At 44.1% G+C, this 24985-nt stretch overlaps 1 protein-coding gene across 1 annotated transcript in view; it reads right to left on the bottom strand.

Annotated features, from left to right (window-relative positions):
- The window catches only part of CLBA1 (clathrin binding box of aftiphilin containing 1), a 139180-nt gene extending 117184 nt beyond the window's left edge, over window positions 1-21996 (bottom strand). Inside the window, exon 1 of the mRNA XM_069207325.1 lies at window positions 21866-21996. The gene's annotated coding sequence lies outside the window, so the exon portion shown is untranslated. The remainder of the gene's footprint in view (window positions 1-21865) is intronic.
- Window positions 21997-24985: the final 2989 nt, after the last annotated feature.

Genomic DNA, 24985 nt, shown 5'->3' with positions numbered 1-24985 from the left:
GTCAATAGTGCTTAATCTGACGTCATGCAGGGCTTTCTGCCTCTCTGATAGATAGCTGCTTTTGGCTTTGCTGGAAGAATCTGGACTTAACTGGTGAGGCATTTAAAATGATGTACAATGGCAGACAAAATGGCTGGAACAATAGAAAAATGCAATGCATGTCTGATTTTCACAGGCTGCTGTTTCCATTTCTCCCCAATCTTATTTCCAGACCAGAAATTGTATTTTTACTTGGTTATTCAAATATGTATGTAGTTTAACTCGCTGCCGACTCTGGAACAGGGGAACCGGGTTCGAGTCCTGGCATATATCCACATCCTGTGATTCTGGGCAAATCACACAACCTGTCTGTGCCTAAAACACAGAAAAAGTGAATCTGAGCTAATGTAATGTAATCTGGTACAAGTGTAAAGTGCCTTAAGGCCCCTGGGCCTAGATTGCGCTATATAAAAACTGCAAAGAAATAAAATACAAATAATTGCCTGGGTGCCTCAGCTGGGGTTGGAGTTTCATACATTGAGTATGTATAAATGATGGCATAAAACACGTTGCTTCAAAGTGACATACATCTTCGCTGGGGATTTCAATTAAGTAAATAAGGCCAAGCGGCACAGCCTAATGTCAAGTTTTGAAACAAAAAAATAACTTTTGCACAATTTGTAGCAACACAACATGATTCTAAATGCAGCGTGTTAGATAATTAGCAGGCAGCCTTAGCATGGCAACAAGAATAGGCCCTTTTTATTAGGTAACAGGGAACGAACACTCTGACCGAAAAATGCTCATTTGCCTGGAACACCAAAATATCTTGCACCGCACCTGGTTACACCATCCGATTATTACAGTACATCTTTGATGAGATAATTTTGAAGTTGCTCTCATTTATCTGCTCAGCATCTCAGGCAAAAAAAACTATGTTAGTTTCATTGAAAGGAGTGATTAAGATTTCTTTCTGTATTTCCACAAACATGTTTGAGTCGCCCCATAGACTGGATCTGTTCTGGGCAAATCACTATAGGTGCCTGGTCACCTGGGAAAGGAACGATGGCTTGACTGACAGCAGAATATGTGAATCGATAGACTGCTATACAGATAAAAGGTTTTGAACTTAGCCAGTGTTTGACTGGTAGCACTTGTAGTAGAGTGTTATGTGGGCTCTTTGCTTCAAGCCCAATTTAAGTCAGTGTACCCTAATTGGAGTTTTCATAATGTTTTTACAGAAGGTTAATAAAAGCAAAATATTACCGTAGTTGATACTGTTGAGGACACCTGCAAGGACAAAAATTATGCAGTCTAGTACTGTTTGCATGGGCATGATTTCACTGTGGGTATTAACTAATTCACATTTGGCCAAATATTTATTCATTGGTTGAGTATGGTGATGAGCACAAGATTGCAAATCAAGTTGGAAAGATAATAATTGCAGCCCAAGTATTAAAGTGAATCAAACTTCTCTACATTCTGTGCATTTGATCTTATTGTCAATGAAGTTTCAAAGTAGGTTACCTGGAACTATCATGCCTAGCTAAAATTGCAGAGAAAAAGGGCCAGCTGAGTGGATGAAATCATTACGAGTAATTATTTTGTTATTGAAATTGTCCATTTACCCCGTATCAGAATTCTGGAGAGGGAGTAGCTGATGAGGGAACAGTGAAGCATACCTAATTTCATGTGGACTCTCAATGACTCTTTGAATAATCAACTGAGCCAAACTTTAAGAATCTAAAATATAATTAATTGCCTGAAAGATAGCGTGTTTTTAGGTCAAGCATAGCAGCACCCAAGCGCTGCTTTCCCCGACGTGTAGTTATCTATTTGGGCCACCATGCCCACCTCACGCCCATCACGTTCACTTGTTCGTGGGCTTGCCCTTCAAAAATCCTTTGTTATCATTGGCAAGTGCTTTACTTTTGTCCCTCTTTGGGGCAGTTTGGTTGCCACATTGGCCATTGCTCCTGTTGCATGGCTAATTGCACTTTTGCCGATACGTTTGTTTGTGAGAGAACTTCTGTTTCCTTTTCTGTGTCTCCTTCACACTAAAGCTCATGACGGCCGTCAGCTCGCTTATTTGAAACTGTTTTACTTTTCATTTTCAATTTACGTGGCAAGAAAAGTCCGAATAGGAGTTTACAAAGCCAATAGCTCAAACTCGAGCAAATGCAAGACCCACTTCATTGCAAATGCTTGTTACAATTTTCTGTGCTTTCTTCCTCCTTCCAGATAGTGAAAGAAATGGATGTGAAACCAGTGCCTGATCCGAACAGCTAAACATTTTGGAAAAGTAGACAACATTCTGAATTGAGCAAGGGGTCATTTGTGTAGATCCTTCAAGGTTTTTCTACAGAAAATAACAGCTAAAATAAAAACATTGAAATCGAGGTGACAAAAGAGGCATTACTGTCCATGTTTTCTTCTATATGTTTTTTCAGCTTTGGCAGATTTTTTAAAACAATATACCGTTATGTCTGCTGGACTCTTCTAGTTGCATGGACATAGAGGGCTTGTAGGTTCATCAAGAACCCTAGGTACCCAGAGCCAATAAAGGAGCTGCACCTTGCAGTGGGTTTTCATTGTATACCGGTTTTACAGCAATTCATTTGGTGAAACATAAAGAGTGAAAAATAGGTATCAAGGAAACCTTTGTATTTCCAAAATGGGCACAAGATAAGGTGTTGAGAAGCTGTGGTTATTTGCACATCTCTGAATTCAGGGAACCCCATACTATCATGTGAATTACAGGGCATTTCTCAAATAGACGTCTTTTTTACACACGGTCTTAAATTTGGAAGGAAAAATGTAGAGAAGGGCAAGGGGCAATAACACTTGTTCTTCTATTCTGTGTTCCTCCACATCTCCCGATAAAATTGTACCTCACTTGTGTGGGTAGGCCTACTGCCCAGGACAGTAAATGCAACATAGACACATCACATTTTGACATTGAAATCTGACGTGTTTCTTGGAAAGTGCCTAGTTGTGGCTTTTGGCCTCTAGCTCTGCCGGCACTGAGGGGAACCTACAACGTCCATGACATCTAGAAGGCAGTCTGCACCCCCCCTCCAGGGAGAGGATTGGGGTAATTGCCTAATCTGCCCAACTGTGGGCAGAACAACTTTGCCCTGATTTGTTTGGGGTGGGGGTATGGCCATAGCCCACCCTCTTTAACAAAAAAAAAAAAAAAATCTTCCCTGGTGTCTGGTGGGCTTTTTGTCCCTATTGGTGGCAGATGGGCTTTACAATAATAGGCCGATTTGCACCAAAGGGGGCAGAAAGGGCCAACAGTATTGTGCCCCCATGGGGAGCGACTCTTGCCCAAGAGGCTGCCCCTCCAAACAAAACACACACACACACACATTAATCGCTGCTGCCTAAGTGGTTTCTGCACACCCTGGGGGCAGATCGGCCTAATAGAAATAGGCCGATCTGCTCCCCAAGGGGGGCAGAAATAGCCTAAAATAAATTTGCTTCCCAGGGGAGCAACCCTTGCCTAAGGAGTCACTCCCCATCTGTAAAAAATAAAGAAAATAAAAAATCCCTGGTGCCTAGTCGTTTCTGCCCCCCTTGTGGGCAGATTGGCCTAATTAAAATAGGCCCCCAAAGGGGGCAGAAATGGCTTAAAATAAATTTAATAAATTTGCCCCCGAGGGGAGCGACCCTTGTCTAAGGGGTCGCTCCCCTTGTGTGAAATTGACGTAAAAAAAAAAATCCCTGTTGTCTAGAGGTTCCTGCCCCCTTTGGGGGCTGATTGGCCTAATAAAAAATAGGCTGATGGCCTAAAAGAAATGTGACCACCAGGGGAGTGACCCTTGCCTAAGGGGTCGCCACGTGTAAAAATGTTTTTTTAAAAATTATCCTTGCTGCCTAGTGGCTTCTGCCCCTAATTAAAATAGGCCAATTTGCCCCCAGGGGGCAGAAAAGGCCTAATACAAAATGCCCCACAGGGGAGCGATCCTTGTCCAAGGGGTCGCTCCTCTTCATTATTTATATCTTTTTTTTAAACTCCCTGGTGTCTAGTTGGCATTTCTGCATCCCGATCGCTTTACGATCGGCCTGCAGAAATGCTCAGAAAGACAAAAGGAAAAGAAAGGCCTTTCCTTTCATGTCTCCCTGCCCGCCGCACCCCCAATCGGAAGAGAAATGCTTGCCGATCGCGCTGGATGCCGAGCTTCCAGTGCAATGGGGGCAACCTCTGATGAGGACAGCGTGCGATCGCACGCTGTCATCAAATGTCACTGGGGGGGGTAGTGGGGGCGGGAGTGGAAAGGGAAGCAATTCCACTTCCATCCCTGCCCACAGGTGCAGGAAGAGCTGGTTACGTCCTCAGCACCCAAGCGCTGTGGCCAAGGAAGTAACCAGCTCGCCCCAGGCACCCGAGGGGTTAAAGCCACTTCTAGCCTTATGTTCAACAAGAATAATTCATACCTATTTCAGTGGGCAATATCTACAGTACCTTTGGGGGCTGGGGTGCAGTATTTTGCTGATCTTATGCCATGAACCACAAGTATGATTGTTGCACACTTGATACCACAGGGACTACAATGTTCACTTTTTTAGTGCACTGCCGATTTTGCAGCTCATGTTGTATTGATATTTTCTTTCCCTCTTGGCTTGCGTTTCCTGCATTTTTTTGCTACTTTTGTTACTAGCAAGTCATGTGTATGCTACCATGCCACAACACTTGCCGAGGCAATTTCCCATAAAAGAATGAATGTCAGTTGTGGAAGACAAACATAAGCTACAAGGAACAAATACATGCTAAAAATAAAAAAAAAGTAAACAGATATTGGTGCTACGTTATCAAAGTTAACATATTACTTATCATACCCGAAAAACAGATTACAAAAACATTGAGTACTGCTATAAAATGGCTTGAAATCAATGCTATGAAATGTCAACAATAATAACAGGTTATTTGTTTAAAGCACGAGAGAAGGACATTTTAGTCGTTTTCTAATCATTGTCCCAACTAGAAAAACAAGAAATATTGTAATTTAGCCAAGAGCCGCCATCATACTGAATCCACCAGTTTTTCTCTAGCCATTATCTGAAAGGCCGCCTCCAGGCGCTTGACATTGACAGCGAGGAAGAGAAAGCATGGTCAGATCTGGGCGGGCCACAAGCAGAATTTGACTCACATCCATACGTATACATCCACATGAGGAGGTGACATGAAATGTGGAACTTTAAGCATTCATTTAGTCACTGTGCCACCTAGAAATTTGTTTGAACTGGCGTTAATGTTGCAAGATCTTAAGGCAATACACACAAAGACATCATAGACACGTAATCTGTCCTTGCAAAGGCGCAGCCGCATAACGACGCAATCGTGAAGAGAATGTTTTAATTGGTCGCGTGGGTTTTTAGCATGAGCAATATGGAAGCTGTTTTAAATTTTTATAATAAGAGTGAGAATAATTTAAGAATGAAATCAGAACAGGTATGAGGACAGGCATGTGTGTGTAGGATGGCCCACACCCCTGGTTCAGTCAAGGTCGAGTATGAGGTGAAGTAAAAGAGAAAGAGCCAGAATCTTACGTCAGTGAAGTCAGAGGGGTTGTGAAAAATCCAAGTGTTGCACAAAGTGTAGCAATTGAGCCACACCCATTTGACGGGAAACTGGCAAAGGGAGCAGTATGTGTCCAGCTGTGAACTTTAGAACGTTGTGACCCAAATATATGACTAAAGCATGGTGTGGTAGGTATTTGTCTTTTATAGGCAGTACATTTTCAATTGAAATGGCCTCTGTACTTGCATAACTCATACAGCTTTAAAGTGGACTTCTGCATATATTTAGCATTTGAGCATCACACAAGTACACTGTCTCGGTTTGTTTTGGTCCTATCAAGATCTTTATTTGTCTTACACTTCAAATTACAAAAAAATCAGTATGATTCTTGTGAACTGTTCTTGCTGCTGATATATTTTTAGATATTGGTACATTTTATTTACAAGCATTTATTGTGTGAAAAAATTTCACGCGAAGCAGCCTTTTCGATCATGCTTCCTGTACCCAAGCAAAAATATCACTTGGTTCACATTATGACATTCCCTCACTTTGCCATCGAGAGAGGAAAGGAAAGATAAACACCAATCTCCATGTTAAATAAGCTGGTTGGTCAGAAGACATTGCATGACACTTGACCTCTGTCTTTGTACGAACAGCAAAGACAGCAAGATAAAAACTAAATGTAAAGGGCTCTTTTTTGCCCTTTCCTCTTCTAAACTCCTGCAAAGTTAATTGGGGGTACTGAAGCACCTCCCACACTCCGACTCCGAGCGCCCTTGGAAGAGAAAAGGGTACCTGTTGAACACTGTGTAATGGAGACAAGGATTGAGAAAGACGGAGGCCCAGAGAACTTCTTTATAGATTCACACCCTGTGCTAGTGTCCTCGGCTGCTCATTCCAACCTTAGCTAAACACAGGAACTTGTAAAATCAAGAGGGTGAGCCACAGTAGGAGAGGGCACTTCCAGGGCAAACAGGGTGTGAAGCTGCACTCGGAGAAACACTAGCGGGAAGGTGCTATCAGATAGGGAGATTGAGTCTGAGACCAGGGGAGAGAAAGGGGAGAAAGAGAAAATATAAATGGGGGGAAAGAAAAAGACCTAAGACCTCAATAGAATGAGAAGAAAGATTAAAAAAGAAGCATAGCCAATGGGTCTCGCTTTCGGGACCTTATAATTGTTTAGCCATTGTGGGAAAGTGCCTCTTTTGACATGCTTAGCCCCCACTTTTTTGCCTAGCATTTGATGTGGTTTCAAAGTTGTTCATGTCCAGGTCCCCTGCTATCCAGGTTCCCTGGGCCAGATCTCTTTCCCAAAACTGCTGTGATGCATTGGCACAATTGGCAACACCTTTAGCTGCCACTATAAGTCCCTAGTAAATGGTACTTAGGTACCCAGGGCACAGTGTACTAAGGGTAGCCCCCCTGAGGGCAGCAGCACAGATTGTGCCCCCCTCAGGGGCCATGCATTCAAGTGCACCCAGCACTGCCATTGCAGGCTGAGTGTCCTGGTGATATCCCAAAATGCAAAACGGATATGGGCCACAGCCTGTGTGACCTGCCCACTATACAATGCATGCAATATAGGTAGGGCATCCCTCTGGGAGGCCTTCCAGCCCTAAGTCAGGGTGCACTATAATGCATGTGTGGGCCTCTGTACATAAGCAATATGCCCTTACTGTGTCCTTGCCAAACCAGGGACATAATAAGTGAACAGAGCAGTCATTTTAAATGCACGTACTGGACACTGGTCAGTACGAGTTTCACAGCTACATGATGGCCACTCTGAACTCTGGGTTGTTTGGTACCAAACAACTCAGAACAATAAATACAAACTAGTACCTTAGAGGTGCCCCCTGCAAAAGCTAACTAACCCTGGCATGGTTGCTGGCCGGTTACAACTAGCCAGCCACCACCAGATAAGATTCTGGAACCCTGGGGTGACAGCCTGTGCTCTCTGGGTTCAGAAAGCAAAGCTCCTCCTGGGCAAAGGTGTAACACCTCCTCCTCCAGGAATGTGCACTGCCCTGCCAGCAAGCTTCAAAGGGCTTACCACCTTCAAAACTTGACCCCCATCCCTACTGCTAGCTTCAGATGGCTGCCCCCATTGCAAATCCCCACTTTTGGCGGGAGAAACGGTGGGAAAATGCACAAAGGACAGAAGGAGTGGCCACCCCCAGCTTGTGCCACCTCTAAGGTGTTGCATGCAAAGTGACCTCTCCATTTTATTGTTCTCCATCTTGCATGGTAAGGAAATAGTCTATCACAGATAGGGAAGTGACCTCTGCCCACAGGAAGTGGTCACATAGTGGGTGTAGCCATCCTAGGGTAGATGACCCATTGGTCATTACTAGGGACTCCCCAAAACACCCACTAAATGCAGCATTTAGTGGGCACCCCTAGACCTGCAGATCAGATTCCAAGGACACAAAAAGGCCTGCAACAAAGAAGACCCCAGGCTCAAGAACTGCATTCCTGCAGCACAAAGAAAAGGGGACCAAACCCTGCCTGCTGCACCCAGGACTCGACAATCTCTGCTGAGAGGTGCATGGACATCAGACGGACTCTACAAAACCCCAGAGGACTTCCACTGTTCTGAAAATCGTCAAAGATCTCCCTCTAGAGTGAAGGCAACACTCTCTGCAACAAAAAAACAAAAGACCAGTGAAGTCCAGTTCACACACTGGCCGCTGACTAAGGAACTGGACATAGCAGCCAGACCAAATTCCACCCGATGGACCCGGAGGAAAAATCCTGCAAGTGTGTCAAGTTTGGTGGCACTACAACCTCCAGTGGCTGAACCGTGTAATAGCCCGGGGGACTGGAAACTCAACGTCGGACACCAAGAAGAAAAGTCCACTCTGGACTCTCAAAGAACCAGGAGCAAGCCCCAGTCAAAGGACTTCAGGACATGTAAGAGTCAACCCCCAGAGTGGCCCTGCCGACCTGCAATCCACCCTCAAAGTGCCCTGCCTCCTGCTTCCAAGGGCAACTTTGCGCACAGCTCCTGGCTCCCCAATCTGCTCTGCACCCAGCCTTCCTGTGAGAACAAGCTGTGCCCCAAGGGTCCCCCACCCCTTGTGACCACTACATTCCAAGGGGATCCCCCCAACTCATCATGAAAGCTGCCTGTGTATTGCTTTTCCAAGTGGTCCCCCGCAGTGGTCCTGCACCAGCCAAGGACTTTTCAGCAGCTCCTCCCGCCAAAACTAGGAGCTGCCCAAACTTACCCGGCTGGTCCAGAGGACATCTCAATGACCTCGACCTATAAATTAAAGGAGACATTGGTATACGCACCGCCTGATTTTTTTTAGGCATTTTTAAAGTTTTCTCCCATTGATCCCTATGGTGCGTAAGTACGCACAAAAAGATTATTTTTGCTAAACTTGAAAAATCATAACTTAAGAAGTACCTACCCGATTTTAATGACATTGGTCTTAAAAATTTTATAAAAACCTGAAGCATTTTTGTAAATTGGTCTCGAGCTATTCCTTTGAGTGTGTGTCCACACTTATTAATACTGTGAGTACAACAAATGCTTAGCACTTCTCCAAGACTGGCCTAACTGCTCAAACAAGCTACCATTAAAATTAGAGCATTAGGTGGTCTAGTTTTTACCTCTGTAAATCAAGGCGGGGTTGCTTGGACTCTCTGCACAGTGCACAACATTTTTGTACACTATATAGAGAGCCAGCCTGCTACATCCATGTAGCATTTTACTCTGGGTGCTGTGCGTCAGGGATTGAAGATCTATACAGGAATACATGCTTGCCTCAGGAAACAGAATTAAATCTTGGTTGGTGCAGTGGAGAATAGTTACTTGTTATTTTTTGTTCTACGAGTTCAGAGCTTGTGTGAATATGTAAGTTATTACTTAAAACTTGCAATACACAAGGGAAAATATAGACTTCTACAAATTGCACAAAAAGGTTTAAGATAAAACTGTGCTTCCAAACATAGATTTTAGTAATATCCAGGCTGTGCTTAATGCATTTTTGTTTACATAACAGTCCTTTGGAGCCCTAGTCAGGGATAGTAAATGCTATATAAATACAATTTAAATTTTAAATTTAAAAGTACGCATTTCACAGCAAATGTTTTTAATGTTTTGAATAATATGTAAAGAGACATGGCATATACAAGTGACATAAGTAATTACAATATTGTTTAAATATGGATTAATCCAGACATCCAGTGTTGTAGATTGGCATGCAACAAGAGATAGAGTGCTATGGGTAAAGGGTTGAGTAACATTGTAGAAAGCTGGTGTTATCTACGAACCCACCATATCTAATTCATCGGTCCTAGGTGGTTTATAATGACCGTGTACCAAGAGTGCTCCGGGCGCCTGCATACTGAATTATAAGGATAGAGATTCTATCTTGCAGGTAGACAAATTGGCTCACTTCGAGAACCAAAAGATATCCATATATCCCAATTACACCAAAAAGTACAGATCTCACGGAAGGGCTTTCTCAAAGTCGAGGCCAAGCTGAGATCCATGGGTGTCAGATATATGCTGCTGTACCTTGCCATGCTTCAGGTCATCTCTGGAGGTAAATCCCACTTTTTCAATAGCCCTCAGGATGTCTGCTCTGGCTGTGGGACATGGTGGGCCATGGTGGGACAAGGTGCCCACGGATAGGGCCAATCCTTGGCGCTCGAGCCCAAGTGCATCCACTGGATCAAGCAACTCTAACTGGAGACAACAGGATGAAACTTGAAACTGTGACTGGGGATCTCCCTGCGACAGATGAGGAATCATGAAGAGTGATGACCCAAGATGACGGCACAATGGCAATTGCTCCCTCCTCTCAAGACTCATTGACGGATGGGGGTGGGCACTTTCAATGGCATGAGGATATTTCTGAGACACACATTTTGGAGGGTCGCTAGATGGTCCGACCCAACTGGGGCTCCCTGGCATAATATACACAGGAATGTGGGCCTTGTTTCCCTGATGGGGAAGTATGGACTTCTTTTCTTAGAACAGTTATGTCAGATTGTTCAATGGCCTTACTTGAACTATATCTGAAACTTATGATCACTGACAATTGGATGTAAGGGTTCCGACATGGTAAGATACCCTGTAAGGTTTAGGGAGAGCCCTTCCACGTTTGTGATAGGCAATGGTGGGGGTAACTGGGATTAGGCTGGATGTCCTGACAGCATACTATGTAATGGATTTGCAGCAGCTTTATTGGTTGTTTCACTGCTTATCCAGGGTGCGTGGATTTGAGTTTATTGCATTGGTTCTGAAACAGTTGAAATTACATTGCTATGTGCCAATACAGTGTGCATGGGGGTTAAAGAAAGTGAGGATTCCCTACAGATTTTTTCCACTCTTAGAGGGACAGTAGTTGAGGGGCTAGACCCCCCTTGAGAGCAGAGTTATATGAGCTTATGGTAGATCAACTAAAGCGTGTAACCTGGAATGTCTGGGAGCTCAGACGGTATACTACCCTCTTTGGAGACACATATTTGAGTCGGCAAGGAGCACAGATTGCATACCTACAGGAGACACATCTGATGGGGGAAGAAACCAAAGAGCTGGCCAAAAAATGGTGAGGTCTACTGTATACGTCCACATACTCTTCTTATCCATGAGGGGTGGCCATCTGAGTGGCAACTGGGGTACAATTCAGGCACACATACAGTGAGGCCGATGTAGAGGGCCACTAAATACTCCTGCAGGGAGTCCTGGATGGAATACCTATAGCGATCCTAAACACTTATGCACCCAACACTGATGATTACATGTTTTATGACAGAATTTTTGACTTACTGGAGGTGGCAATGGGTACCGCCATACTTTAGGCCGGAAATTTTAACTGTATCATAGATGGCAATAGGGACCGATTATCGCCTAAGCAGGGCACCAAGCCACTGATGGTGAGATCACTCAAGAGGGTAATGAGTTGTTCAGGGCTTCTAGATGGTTGGAGGGAGCTACATCCAGATGGGCAAGAATAAACATGCCATTCCAAAACGCATGGAACATACAGCCCCTGATATCGTTTTTTGCTGGGAGGATTGACACTTTCGCACATGTCTGCAGTTAAAAACTTGTGCAGATTCTTATCCGATTATACTCCTGTTCTCTTGGAGTTACAATGGGGGCCCAGAAGAAATGAACAGCGCACCTGGTGCATGCTACCAGACTTCCTTTTTGGATCCTGCAGGCCGTGAGGCTCTGGTGTCATCCCTACAGGAATAATTAGAGCTGAAATGGGGCACCAGAAAGTACAGAGAGGTGGAGTGGGAAGAGCTAAAGGTAGTAGTGAGGGGGACATGTATGGGGACAGTCTGTGGACTACGGTGCCAAATTGAAACTGAATTCAAAGCATTGAAACAGAAACTGGTGACACTACAGAGAGAAGAAACATGCTCAGTCACTACACATGGGGAAATATTACAGGCACACAGGGACATGAGTGAGCTTTGGCATAGGCTTGAAAGGATGACTGTAAAGTCATATCGACAGACATTGCATAGGGAAGGGAACAAGTCTGGATGTTTATTGGTGCGGATACTCATGCGCAAGATCGACTTTCCACCTATCCTACACCTCAAAAATAGAGCAGGAGAAGGCTTCACCAGTAGAAGTGAGATCCTAACTGTGTATGTTAAGCACCTCCATGCAGTTTATACAGCAGACACCGCTAACCCAGAACAGGAGTTGGAAGAATATCTGGGAGGTGTAGATCTCCCCACTCTGGGTTTCGAACAGAAGCAAGGAATTGAGGGAGGACATGAAAGCACTCAATAGGTCAAAAACGGTGGGGCGGGGGGGTTCCCTGTGGAGTTTTATCAGACATACGGCACCACACTCCTCCCCAAATTATTTGAGAAGGCTTTTCATATGATTGATTGGAATTATTTGTTAAAAGTACTTAGGGCATGGAATTCGGACCTAACTTTTGTGCTTGGGTGCGCCTCCTTTATAACGAACCCTTCGTACATATAAGAGTAGGGGTCCAGCTCTTCGAGGCATGGGGGTGGGCAGGGGAACTAGTGGGGATGCCCACTATCACCACTCCTGTTTGCAGTGGCGATTGAACCTCTAGCCCTATTGTGGCGGCAGGATATGGCCTGCTATGGTATTCAGGTTGGGATGAAAATTCATGTCATCTCCTTGTACATGGACGATGCCCTGGTGTATCTTAGAACCCCAGAAGATTTCCGATACTGATGCAAGTGCTGGCAAAATTTGGTAGATTCTCTGGACTTAAGACCAATGCTCAGAAATCGGTGCTGTTCCCCATAGGGGGCCTGATGGGACGGCCTGCTGATCAGTTACCAGGGGGCTTAGCTGGAAAATGGAGGGCTTCCGCTAATTGGGTATATGGGTCACACACATGAGGAAGGCACACCACTGACTTAATGTGGAGAGGGTGGTGGGAGGTTTGACAAACTTTGCCGCTTTTTAGAATAAACTCCCTCTTTCCATTATGGGCAGAGCGGCGGTGGCCAAATTGGTCTTCCTGCCCGCCTGTCTGTATTTAGACCAGAACACACAGTTTCCACTTGACTATGAGCTTTTTCGCAGACTTATTGTGCTACTGAGGTCATTGATATGGGCTAGACACCCCAACAGGGTTTCCCTTCTTACACTGCAGAGAGATCTGGAAGATGGAGGCCTAGTTGTCCCTGATATGCAGCTTTATTATCATGCAATCCAAATACAGAATGTGTCTAGATGGCTGATAAACACAGAAGGGTGGGAGAAAAGACTGTACGAGGGCCTACTGGGTGAGGATAGCTTACCACAGCTCCTGATGAGAGGGGGCAGAAAACGATACCCGATATTGCCTCTGGTAAAAATCACAGCTGTGTATGGGAGCAGGTGGTATGTAAGAATATTGCAAGAGACCTCTTTGACAGGGAATTGCCTTTGTGGGATCTGATGCCTTTTCATGCCACCAATGACTGTATGTCAACAGAACAGTGGAGAAGGGGAGGCTGACTATTAGCAGGAGACATTTACCCGGGAGAACATTTTATATCCTTCCAATGGGCACAGGAGACCTTTGAAATAGGGCCAGACCAGTTTCTGCAATATGCTAAATTAGAGAGTGTGGTGCAGGAAGTTTGAGGTGACTTTCTGAATGCCCCTCAAGGGTCAGAGGTCCTGGGAGGGCTGGTTAGGTGGGGGAGGGAAGACACTTGATTTCACTGTTTTATACAGTGCTTACAAAATGACAGGCAGACTGCACTGTGTGTAGCACATAGAGCATGGGAGAAAGAATTAGGTAAACTGCTTTCTGATTCTGATTAGGGACTGGCCCTGGAAATGGTCCTCATCGTATCATGTAATAATAGGTTTAAACTCCTGCATTTTCCCTATCTACATCGGACCTATACCATACTGCATATGCTGAGTAAGTTAGACCCAGCTAAGAGGGCCAGATGCCAACAATGAGAAGAAGAACGGGCCACTTTCCAGCACTTGACAGGGCATGTGATGTTCAGGCCTTCTGTAGAGAGGTTATCCCTAAATTAAAGGCCACTACAGAGCTAATACTCCCACTGCCTCCCACAGCCTGCCTACTGGGAGTGATACCTAGGCCTAAGGGGTGGAAGATACCTTATAAACTGACCCAGCAGGCCCTCTTGATGGCTAAAAGAAGGGTGGCCATTAGTTGGATGGAAACCAGGGGGCCACAGATGGAACACTGGATAAGAGACTTGATGGAGTGGGGGGCAGCAGAGGAGCAGCACATGCGATTAGTGCGCACAGATGACGATGCTACGGCTGAAATTTTGGCTTATGGTTTGGTGCTTGAACGATTTACAGAAGGAGATGACTCCAGCTCAGAGTCTCTTGCTGATGCGGAGGGGTCAACGATGCACATTATGGTATTTGAATAATATTGGAGACGACCAAATGAGTAAGTTCCTTCTCTGATCTATCAGGATCATTATGTTAACCTGGCGATTTGGTTTATGAATTTATTGTGCAATAACTGCTCTACGTGATGCGCTATGAAGGCTCAAACTGACATTACTGTTGCAAATGAATCCTGAAAACTCAGAACTCTTAATACCTCACTCTCCTCTGTCGCAGGAAACATCGTCATGGCACTGTATGGTTATTTTATGATTTGCAATTGTTTTACATTTCCATGTTTTGAGTTGAAAATCTGAAAATAAAGTTTACAAAAAAAAAGTGCACCAGGCTGCTTAAAAAAAGTACACGAAAGTAATATAAATAGAACTCCTTTGCACAAACAGTTATCAAAAAGAATCTGCCACTTAGGTGGTACTCCTAGACTTGCATCAGTCATTAATTAAAATTTAGAGCAGTGCATGCTGCAACAGAATTAAGGGACACGTTTTCACCTTACGTGATTAGTATGAACGTCTTAAGTCGATCAAGTATGTTGGAAAGCAAAGTACACCTCCCTATATCGAAAAAAAAAGAAAATGGACTAAATACCACTAAGCATTGCTAAGTATAGTAAATAATTACACAGGTTAATAATAGTGGATTCACTGTGGTCATAAAAGGCAGTTTCAAGAAAGAAAAAAAACATGAGTCTTCAAAATCTAAACCAGACTGCCAATTCATCTTCCTAGCAGCTGTACTGGGGAAGAATGGCACAACGTATCCAAACTGCTCTGTGCACAACACAGATAGGGTTCCTGCTTGTCTCAAACACAGATAATGTCACGGGCACAGCCCCAAAATAAATAAGGCATTGAATGGTTATTTGTAAAGAGGGCAAAATATGATAAATGGGGCCATCATGCTAGCTTGTGGCTTATATGTGCCATTTCCGTTATCAGCGTGACCCTGTCAACCAATGCACACTGCAGCACATAAATAAAAGGGCAGAAGCCCTTTTTCATGCAGCATTTGGCTCTCCTCAGATCTACATCATATTTACAACTATTAAAAATAATTAAATAAATCCATATTCCAGAATGTACACAGTGTCTTGTCTCTATTTAGGAACTGCAGGGTTTTTGACTTGCGTATGGTAAGACAAAATCACCTTGAAAGTTCTGAGACATTTAGGCTCATATTTATACTTTTTTAGCGTCGTATTTGCGCTGCTTTTTGATGCAAAAATGGTGCAAATTTACAAAATACAATTGTATTTTGTATGTTTGCGCCGCTTTTGCATCAAAACAATGACGCAAATGCAGTGCTAAAAAAGTATAAATATGGGCCTTAGTTCATCCAAGTTCTACTTTTCTGCTGATTTTTAAAGAATAGTTGCCACGCTGCCCTTCTCCCCATACTAATACCGCTCTGCTTGGCTGCCATGGCAGTAACCAGAGTCCTGCACGGCTGTAGACGCAACAGAGCTCTGAACCAGTGAAGCTGCCACAGCAGCTTGCAGACAGGTAGGGCCATGTGGAGCGAATGGACAAAGGGATGTTGGAGTCTGTGGTGGCAGACAATGAGGGCGGACCCCGATTGATGATAAAAGAGAGGCGCATGGCCACCATTACTTCAGGCAGTATGGGGATGTGGTTAGCAAAGGCTGGGTTCTAATGGGGTACGGATCACTTTCCACTAAATTAAAGGGGCTGCATAGAAAGCGAGCTGAGGGCTGAAGCCAGGGTTTAAAGATGCAGGCACCGGCCACTTGGAGGAGCAGGGCAGTAGGACACCAGGTGGAATTAAAGGGAGGGTGAGAAGCAGGTGTGTGGTGAGCAGCAAGCGTGTCTACGGCAAGGGGGTGAAGCAGTGCTCAGATTTGAAATGCCTGTGACAAAGCTATTAAAGAAGTTTTTCTTTTAAAAAAGGCAGCACTCCAAATAAGCGCTACGATACAGTTAAGAGGGCATCACTTCGTAATGATTCTGCCAATCTTTCTAACGAAAGAGTGTTTATCACAGTGACCATTGGAAACACAAGCACTTACTAAGAAAATGGGGAAAGCACAGTGGGAGGGAGAGGGGATTCGCGCAGGGAGAATAAGTGATTTAAGGAATATAATTAAAAATAAGTACCTCTGCAAGCACACGGGGAGAGGTGCGCAGCAGATGTGAGGAGATAAAAAGAATTATAACCCTGTTTACATAAACAGAAGTTGGAGCTCAGAGCAACTGAAAACATTAAGGGCTCATGTCAAATGCTTTCAGAGAAAGAGAAAAGAAGTCCCTAAGCAGAGGCTATAATGGGAGAAGTGGAAGGCTACAAGTACTGTTATTAATTATTTTGGTCTAACATTACTATTAACAATAATTTGTTTGATATCTCTTCTGAGTATTATTTAAGAGATTTTTTTTACCCTTTTCATTAATTTCCATACCAGGTGCATTGTTGCCTTTCTTTTTAAACAATACATTTTTAGTGTGTGCATAACTTTAACTAGGCGCGGTACCCCCAAGACCCCCTGTGCGCATCGGCACCACCATTCTTTCTTTTATGTCATCTATACTTTGACGGAGAGGGTTCCCCCTCCGTCTTCTATGTTACTTGTCCCTAATACGCGAGCCGGAAGACATTTTCACTTCCGCTTTCGCTGCGTATAAGCTGCTCTGACAGCGCTCCTAGTTCAAGATTCGGGAGCACTGCTGGAGGGTAGGTCCTACAGCGTGGACGGTTTGCTGAATCATGAGTACTTCGTTTTGACAGGATCATCGGCCACATTATTCCTCCCTCAGCCGGCAACTTTACATAGACCAATTTTAAAACTGATATTTCAAGCCCACCTTTTTTTGCACACTTTATTAGTGGGTCCCTACAAGATGAAATCTGATATCATTACTAAGCCAAGGAGTTTTTATGCCATTAGTGCGGTATTTCGATGAACTTGGTAATGTGTACTTCCTGCCTTTGCCGACCAAACGATTCAGACAGGATGATACATTTCTCTTTATTAATATTTTTTTACACTTTAAAACCTGTTTCAGTGAAGCTGGCAATTACTGTGCAACAACTGCACTGGCTGTGCTTTTGTATAGACGTTATACAGTTGCAGAGTAACTTTGTTCATGCTCATAAATTGTTTTGCAGACTGATTGAACTTTGTGTTGATGTGGTATTTGACCTATGATTACTGTTCTAGATAGCAACAGCTTTAGTCCTAGGTGTGTGCTTTCCCAAGGAGCCACATTTCACAATTGGGGATGGTAAGCCTTCATTACAGTTCCCACTACCACTGAGCACTGACTCCACTAGTTCACACTGTTTGCCACGAATTGAGTAATTAACAGTATTTCATTTTGATACATACTAAATAATCCTTTGTTTGACAGGGCGACCTGCACTTTTAATTTTGACCGGACGTACAGTTCGCTTAAAGTAAGTGACTGTTCCTTAGTTTACTGTCTAGGGTGACATATTATTGTCTAACTTTTTTGTTATAGGAGAGGTTGCATTTTGGTCCTGATGAAGCGTCAATGGATCCGGCTGGACCACTAGAGGCGAAACATGTTAGAGGTTTTATGATATTTTCTGGCCTCTCATTTTTTTCTGAAAGTGACTGAGCATGACCACTCATACTTCACTTTCAACTTGTTTTTAACCTTGGCCTACACCTCATACTAACTGAATAAACTGGTGATGTTACTAGAGGTTTAGAGCAAATTTTAGTTTTTTCCTCTCCTGTTTATTTAGTGTCTGCAGATAGGCATTGTCCACAACATAGTCGATTACGTCAGTCACTACAAAAAAACTCCAGCAAAGAGCCCCCTTCCGGGGAGCCCGTCAGACATTGCAGTGCTGGTCTGACGAGGAGCATTCCCAATGATGAAGCATGACATCCATTGGGATGTGTGAGGGCTCTTGCTCCTAAAGAGTTATTTTTCCCTGCTTCTCTCTCTTGGAACAGTGTACTCTATGGTTTTGTGATTAACTACACTGGGAGACTGTACACTGGACCACTAATCTCCCTGTCCCTTCCTTGTTGTTTAATCTTACAAGTACTTTGGCGCTGCTATGGGGGAGTGAACAACTTACAAAGAGGAGGGGCAAATAAGAAAGATTAACCACTTTGAGGCAAGGATTTTTATAGGACACTAAAATAGACAAATGATAAGCAATGGGCCCGCAAAGTATATGCAACAGGTCTTGAAGCTCGACCTAAAAATTGAGACCCGTAGGTGTGTCGTATCTAAGAAGGGAGATGGGGGAGAGGTAAGGAAGAAAGAGGGGGGGGGGATGGAAAAGAGGGGATTAACTTCTGAGAACACAATGTGGAAGTTTATTTTGAAGGTTATGTTTACTTTATATGAATAACCATTGATAAAGAAATGCTTTGTGTAATGGCATGTTGCAAAGCCACTCGGTGCCATGAGGTTAGAGTGGGAGCTAGGTGAGAGAATCAGTTGTGAGTAAGTCAGTAACAACACATAATCAAAGTTCATCTCAAATGTACATTTATATTGGTTTCATGCCTACTGATCATATGCGAGGAGAGTGGTGGTCAAACATTTGGATGTCCAACCAGCATCAAGGGTGATTTCAGGACTGCCTTGGATGCTGACAGATCATGACTCATTGGCTGCAGAAAGAGTGCAAAAGTAGAGGCCTTAGAGTGCTGGTGGATCATAATCTACAAGGGGCATAGAGTAGCTTAAGGATAGCTAAATAAGAGCATATCTATCCAGTAGTTGTATGGGAGGATAGCGCAATGCAGTGGACTACTTTAAAGAATAGGATAAGACGTTTATGGAGCCTATGGTGGGTCATGGCAGCCAGATAGCTTGGATTTGACAAGTGGAAGTGTGGATGTAGCTGGGAAGATTGAACAGGGTTCATGTGGCAAAGGTTACAACCTAAATTGAGGGGGCAAACAAGTATTGCATAAAGCAACTAAAAGGCTAATTGATTCAGCTTATGGCAAGGCTACTGATGAGAGAGTTGGCAGCGCAGAAAGCTGCGGTGTAGCACATAATTACGGAGCTCCTCTGCACAATGTGAAGAGGGGACCCTGAGTCTCCCACATGTGACATATATTAATTTGCCTTGAGCTGAATGGGGCCCCTCTGAAGGGTTTGGTTGCCACTAAAGGGCTGTGGTCCAACTGCACCGCATGAGTTCCAGGGGCCCATAATATGCCCCTTGTGGAAAGGAAGCTGAGGCTGGATTTTGCAAGTGTGTGGTGAAAGGAAATGCAGGGCAGTAGCTGTGGTAGATATAGATGCTTCCAGAAGCAAGTTGAAGTGAAAAAAAGCACCAAAGATTCCAAAAGCAAGGGTTGAAGACAGAATATCAGGGATAAAATGGGTACATTCAGGTAGAGATGTCAACGCCGACAATGCCAAAAAGCAATATATTGTTTGCAGAGTTTAGCATTAGTGCAGGAATTGCCATTAAACAGTCAATGACTGGCTAAAAGTGATCAGCATAGTACTGAAATAGAAAATTATCTAAGTGTCATCAGAGTACAAGTAGTAAGAAAAGCTGAAAAAATACATAGTTTCCTCAAGAAATGTAGTGTACACAAAAGCCCCAATACTGAGTCTTGGGTGATGGCCACATGTAGAGGAGTAGGGGAAGAGAGCAGCAGAGGATAGAGTCTTTTGAGGAGTAAGACGGTAGCCAGTCCAAGGTTGATCTTGGGACACCCATGATTTCAAGAGTACAAATATAAGAAGGCTGGTCTACTCTGTCAAATGCTCCTGAAGAGAAGGCCACTAGAAGTATGCGATTCTGCAGCAGACGTTATCAAAAGTTATTAAAACTGCTGCCACACGTTCCCAACACTGGAAGGCCCTTAAAGGCTAAATGATCACTTTTCAGTTGCTGATTGATGTAAATAGGTATCAAATGGTAACCAGTGTGGCAAAAACTTTGTCCGAATAGCATTAGATGTGCAAAAATGACAAAATACTGAATACAGCCTAAAAATGTGATGCATTACGCCACATAATTTACCTTTTCTTGCTGCATAATTAAGTAACCCTGCAGCACAATTTGGTCATCTCTTGCCACATAGCTCCCGTGGCCCAGATGACAGGTGGAAAGTGAGGATCTCAGACTAGTCCTCATGATTTGCAGAAGCTATGAAGTTTGACAAATGAATGTTACTCTAGGTGCCCAATTTCATGGCCTCAGAATGATGGAAGGATGAGTTTGACTTGTTGAGTTTGAAAATCATTAACTGAAGATCATCACAGATTTCAGCAAAGAGCATTTAACTGAGCCACCTGGCCAGAGGGAGTAAGTGATAAACTGAGTAACTGGATGGTTCAGTTGTAGCACTTTTTAAAATAAAGGTATTTAAGGAAACACGCAACGACTGGTGTTGCCTCAAAAGAGAGAGGGTGAGGAAGATGTGGGAGGATTAATCAGAGATAGGCATCTTGCACAGAAAGAAGCGGGAAGAGCCTGAGTGGAAATAAACAACGACCAGGATGGTGAGACAGTCAGGTTAAGGCAGAAATAGGAGAACAATGGAGGTTTGTAGTTTAAGTGTTTTAATATTATGCTTAGATTTTTTCCGTGTTATTTCATTTAGACCCAAGATAAAGTAAAAGAATTTGAATAGTTAATGTACACATAAACACACATGCGCATGCACACGACAAATGTGAAAAACACTTGGCAGCAATCTACATTAGATTAGAAGAACAAAGAGGATGCATGGATGTCTTTGAGAATGTTTTTAAGCTACATATATTACAATTAACTGTTTGACTTTTAGAGAAACCTATGTGGAGATCACCTGCTCATTCAGGCACTTTAACTTAAAAAGTGAAACACAATGCAGGCACCTGAGAGCATTTACTTTAAAACAGCAGCAGCATCCAGATTCTCCTGAATCAACTGTTTACAATGGGCAGGTACTGAGTGTCGGTACTTCTTTAGTTCGAAAGGGAGAGTGGCAGCAATTTTCAACGGGGCTGCAAACCATGATAGAGTAAAGACGTTTCTCAGTAGCAAATAGGTAGTCTGTGACTTCCCTCCCTATGCACTCTAGCGCTGTGCACACACCGTGAATGCTCAGGTTAGCAGGTACCAAAACAAGAAAACAGCAATTAAACGATAAATGAAGACAGCCTAAGTTGCAAACTAGTTATGTCTGTACACCCAGGGACCTGTCGATGCAGGCAGTAAAACGAGTGTTTTTCCTTCCAGGGTGTTTGGGCGGTACTTCCGATTGCTTAGTTACAGCCGACAAACGTAAAGGAAGGAAGCAAACGCCCTCCCTGGAGGGTGAGAACCAGGTACCACCTGAGGACTCCGGAAAATGAGACATTTACTAAACTGCTTAATTCAATCTTGGCACTGGTGCCCTTTAGTAAGAAAAACACAATACTCGGATGCGTAAATCACCAGCTAAATGCACCTCACCTTTCGAAAAGATCTTAGAAGGCACAACTGGTAATATAATTTAAAACACGGAAATGGAACAAAACATTCATGGTAACAGAGTAGGGAAACTTCCCACAAACGCCTACCTCATCCCGTGTCACAGCGGGCGCTTAAGAAACGAGATGTGCCAAATTATCGGGTCAGGCCGCTGTCAAAGGCATTTCCTCTCCCTGGCCTCAGCTGCACTGTACTGAACACAAAAAAGCAGAAAGGGGAAGGCAGGCCCGGAGACAGGTGGCAGCTCCGCCCTCTGGAGGGGAAGAAGTGAAGGAGGCGAGCTCAGTGTGGGGATTGGCTCAAGACCGGCCCGGTGCTCAGAGGAGCAGGGCAGAGGGAGGAGCGTTCGCCATGATTACTGTCAGCGCCCAGGGTCAAGGCAATGGGAGGGGGCCAGGGTTCGGAGTCAGTGGCCACAGCATACTTAAAAGAGCTAATCTCGGGACAGTGTGTCTGTCAGTAACCCTTTTAGCAGTAAGAGAGTTCAGACTGTGGGTAGGGACAAGCTCCGCCCAGTATTCTCTCCCGAGCACTATGAGGAGTGTTCGTTCGAGTGACAGCTGAGGAAGGATTCTCCAACCGGTGGTCCTTTCTCGTCAGCTGCGGTCGAGTCAGCAATGAGATCTAAAGCAGGTATCATGAGAGGTGAACGTCATACATGTCTTTTTCCTTACCATCTCAAAAATGTGATAGACTGAGTTTGAGGAATTGAGGAATGTTAATAGTTCGCCCCAACAGTTGAACCGGGAGAGGGAGTTGGATAAACAAGCACTGGCAAAGCCAATAGGTCGAGCTTATGGGTGAGTTATTGGCTTGGCAATCAGGTGGGGGTTGGGTAAAAGGGGCGGTGCAGATGGGGGTGGGCAATGGGACGATTAAAAAAGTACTATAAAATGTCCAGAGGTTGTTTTTGTTTTTTATTATGGTCAGTTAGGAGTGTGGAGAAGAACCAGAGGCATGTTGGAGAGGGAGAATAAACTGAGATGGGATGGTGGTTACTAAAGAGCTGAATAAACAGGGATGGAAGGGGAGAAAGAAACGCACAAAAGGGTGCATGGGAGAAGAAACAGGTTGTGAGCTGCTGGAGGAGAAGAAACAAGATGTAGGTAAGTGGGGGTGGAGAAGAAACAGGATGGGCAGGGTGAGAAAAAACAGGAAGGGGCAGGTGGAAAGAGAAGAAACTTGAGTGGGTAGGTGAGGAAGAAAAATGGACGTGTTGGAAATTGGAATATTGGTAAGGACAGGTAAGTACGTACACTTAGCAATAGGCCACAAACATGCACTAGGTCCAGTCAGGGTCTCAATAAATTAATCCCAACTCAACCGTTGGCAACAAGCAGTTAGGCTTAGTTTAGGAGACGTGTGTAAAGCATTCAACAACCACAAACAGAAAATAAGTAAAACACAAAACACAATAAAAAATCCAACATCATTATTATACAAATAGATTATATTTTATTTTTAAAATGACAGTAAAATGGCAAAATTCCAATAAAGGGAGCCTGAGATATGAATTTTTAAAGAATACATGTTTTCTAGGGCATAGGAAACAAAATCAGACACAAAAGTGGACATCTGGTTGCACTTGACCCAGCACAGCTAAAATGTGAGGATGAAGGCGATGGAGCCCTGCTTACCTACAGTGAGTGGAGGCCTCAGTCAAAGTTTTACCTTGAGACTTACTCTTTTTCCTTAAGATTTTGTGGACCGGGACAAAGTCACAAGTCAAATCCACCCTCCCTGGAGCCCTCTTCAGATACGTATCGCAGGCAGCCTCGCTAAAAGTTTCTACGTTCAAACTTAGACTATTTTTCGGGATGGAAATCTTCGTCCGGGACCAAGTTGAAATTGAAGCCGACCTCCCTGGAGCCCTCTTCGGATCCACTGCACGGTAAGCCTCGGTCAAACTTTTACGTCCTGACTTAGAAATCTTTTTAGAGCTTTATTTCTCTGACGTCGGGCGACCCTCCACAGCAAGCCAATTTCAATTCAACGTCGTCGGATTGCCTCTCCACGAGCCCCCAATGAAATCCTGAAAGTCTGGGGCTCTGGAGCTTTTCAGATGGACGAACCTGCAAGCCAGGCCGAATCATTGTCGACGTAAGTCACCTTGACTCACAACGTGGGGTTGGTCCACTTATGGAGCTTTTTTCCAAAGTTGCTCCAAACTTCTGGATCTTCTTCCAGAAGTTCTTCTAAGGATTGTTTTAGGTGTCCACAACTCACCCCAAGGTTCCAGAAGCTCTGAGTTGCTCCTTGGGGTTAGGACTTCAACTCCCAGAATGCACCGTGTTCAAATCCAAAAAGGGCCATTGGTAAGCTGGTCAGTTTCTTCAGGGCTTGATGCAGGGGACTCTGGTCAGCTATTTTCTACTGTATACAGGGAGTCCCTTCTTGAAAAGTTTAAGACAGTCAAAGTCCTTTTCTTGGTGAAGCCCAAGTGTGCAGCTGGTGCAGTCCTTATGAATGAAGTGCCAGGTGCAGGTCAGGGGTCTAGCAGGGCAGTCCTTCTTATTATTGTCCTGTTACTGTAGGGATCTGTGGTGGGTGCACCTCTGACAATTTTATCCTTGCTCCTGGGGTGAAAAGCAAGGGGGGGCTATGTACAATCACATGCAGGTCACTACCCTCTTGAGTGACCACTTCCTGGGAAGTGTGGCAAAAGTCAGTCCCAGGTAGCAACATTCCTCCAAAATCCAAGATGGCAAAAAATCAATTTTCGAGGTTAGATCTGGGAGAGCCCACCCACTGGTTTGCTAAGTTTCCCTTAACACACCCCTTTCTCAATCTAATCAAAGGGCACCTGGTTGTCTGGGGCTACAGGAAATTAGGGAGGTACAGTGGCTGTCCCAAATGTCCCTCCCTCCTTTGAAGTGCAGTTTGGCTGCTCCCCACTTTTCTGTTCTACCATCTGCTGAGTCAGATCTCCCACCAGAGGATTCCTTTGTTTCAGCCCAGGCCACTTCACACCTCATCCAGGCAGCCTGGCTCAGGCTTCCAGAATCTGACCAATCAGACCAGGCCACTGCAGGGCTGAAACGGGTAACCTTTAGTAAGAATTCTAAAACTCTTTCTAGGTACACATTACATTAAATTCAACAGTGGTAAGTTGTCGGATTCATTATAACTTTTAGTTTGATACTAAACATGCCATATTTAGCTCCTTCTTATGGAAAATAAGACTTTATTAATGTAAAATAAAGTCTTTC

Source organism: Pleurodeles waltl, chromosome 9 (assembly GCF_031143425.1).
Source record: "Pleurodeles waltl isolate 20211129_DDA chromosome 9, aPleWal1.hap1.20221129, whole genome shotgun sequence".
Taxonomy (NCBI): Eukaryota; Metazoa; Chordata; class Amphibia; order Caudata; family Salamandridae; genus Pleurodeles; species Pleurodeles waltl.
Note: the sequence above shows the minus strand (reverse complement) of the source record. Positions and strands in the feature narration are given on the sequence as shown.